Source organism: Helianthus annuus, chromosome 16 (genome assembly GCF_002127325.2).
Source record: "Helianthus annuus cultivar XRQ/B chromosome 16, HanXRQr2.0-SUNRISE, whole genome shotgun sequence".
NCBI lineage: Eukaryota > Viridiplantae > Streptophyta > Magnoliopsida > Asterales > Asteraceae > Helianthus > Helianthus annuus.
The window spans coordinates 76,858,272-76,860,344 of record NC_035448.2 but is presented as its reverse complement, the minus strand read 5'-3'; the positions used below and the strand labels follow the sequence as shown (position 1 = coordinate 76,860,344).

The following is a 2,073-nucleotide window of genomic DNA, read 5'->3' as shown; positions in this document are numbered from 1 at the left end:
TGGGATTTCGATCCTTTTAAAGCACTTAAGGGTTGTCCTATGGACCACCCGTCACATCGCACAGGCACCCCACTATTATACATTATTAGTTAAAGAGCATCTTTATATACACCATGAGACACTCCCGTTTGACAACCTATTGAAACAAAGGCAATACCATGATGACAACAGGAATACTGATCACGGTGGTGGTTATACTATTGTTTCCACCACTCGTCACCCTAACCGCCACCTCAGCATCATCGTTGTCACATACATCTCACCATATCCTTGGCGTCCAAGAATTCTTACACACCACAACATCAACATCAACATCAACATCATTATCATCATCCCACGTACGCCAAACACAAATTTTTTATCATGAAATGTTAGAATCCGATGAGTCCCAGGACAGCAAGCAGTGGAAGCTTAACCTTGTCCACCGTGACAAGCTGTCGGAGCACCATGGCGATCATAGGCGGCAGGTGGAAGCGCAGTTGAAGAGGGATGTGAAAAGGGTGGTGTTTTTGAATAGTCAGATTGGTAGTGGTAGTTAGACTATCGGTGGTGGTAGAGGAGGGCGGTTCGAGGTGGAGGATTTCGGGTCAGAGGTGGTTTCCGGCATGCAACAGGGAAGTGGAGAATATTTTGTGAGGATAGGGGTTGGAAGTCCAGCCCAGAGTCAATACATGGATGGTTGACTCTGGTAGCGATGTTGTTTGGGTCCAATGCTTGCCATGCAAGCAATGTTTGACCCAACTAATTCAGCTTCTTTTACAGTTGTGTCATGCGGGTCCGATGTTTGTGAACATGCAGAGACTGCAGTTGGGTGTCGTAGCCACGGTGGTGGTAGGTGGTGCGGGTACGAGGTTTCGTATGGTGATTGGCCCTACACGAAGGGAACATTGGCACTCAAGACCCTCACCTTCGACAATACCTTCATTCAAAAGGTTGCCATCGGTTGTGGTCATAGAAACCAAGGGTTGTTTATAGGAGCCGCTGGATTACTTGGCATCGGCGGTGGCTCGATGTCATTAGTGAGTCACCTTGGTGGCGCATCCGATGGTGCGTTTAGCTATTGTCTTGTTAGCTGGGGAACAGGATCCCCTGTCTCGTTGGAATTCGGGAGAGAATCTCTCCCGACAGATAGTGCAGTTTGGGTCTCACTACTAAGAAACTCGAGAGTCCCTACTTTTTATTATGTAGGGCTTTCAGGTCTTGGTGTGGGAGGGGCTTAGGTGAGCATACCGGAACCAAATTTTCAATTGAGCGACATGGGCCGTGGGGGAGTTGTTATGGACACAGGAACAACCGTCACCAGACTCCCAACCTGTGACAACTGGCACTTTTCCATGTAATTCCGTACGATGTGAACAGTAATTTGTAATATATGGTTGTGCATGATGCGTTAATGATATGAATGATTTACTTTCAAAGAATTCACAAATACATTACATGTTGCATGTTCTTTATAATTGTTAAATGCAACTTGAAACAGTTAAATAGGTGCACAGATGGAAACTAGCACAATTATCGGATAAACAAGTAGTACTGATGGGAGTTCAGTACTCAGACAGACAACATATTAGGACACAGATTGAGTCCCAGGACCAAGATTTACACTAGAATTCTATGTAGGAAAGTATGGGTTATGAAACTGCCTTCCGAGTGACGATTAAGCACTAAAAAGTACCCGAAACACACCCTAAATGCAGAATTCTGCAAAATTCAGTAAAAATCAGCAATTGAACATCAAAACATTATGCAGAAACAAGGTTTAATTGTCCAAAATAACTTGTAAAGTGTCGGGAATGAAAACTGTCATAAAAGGTATCTCATAACACACTAAACTGCGCAATTTAGCACCTTAATGAACCGGTAACCAAGCGAATAACCGGACACTACCCGAAACACCAAAATTGAACTAGAAGCATTGTTTTAATGTTACAAGACTAGTTATTGTCACACCCCGATATTTACACGTTTCACCGGTGGGCCCGGTGGGGGATTTATCGTGACGTAGTTGGTAACATTACAGTCAAACAACACAATATTTAAATGCACAGCGGAAGCAAAAGATAGATATATTTC

At 44.0% G+C, this 2,073-nt stretch overlaps 1 pseudogene; it reads left to right on the top strand.

Moving 5' to 3' along the window:
• The first annotated feature begins 368 nt into the window (after positions 1 to 368).
• On the top strand, positions 369 to 1,340 carry LOC110919356 (annotated as a pseudogene).
• Positions 1,341 to 2,073: the final 733 nt, after the last annotated feature.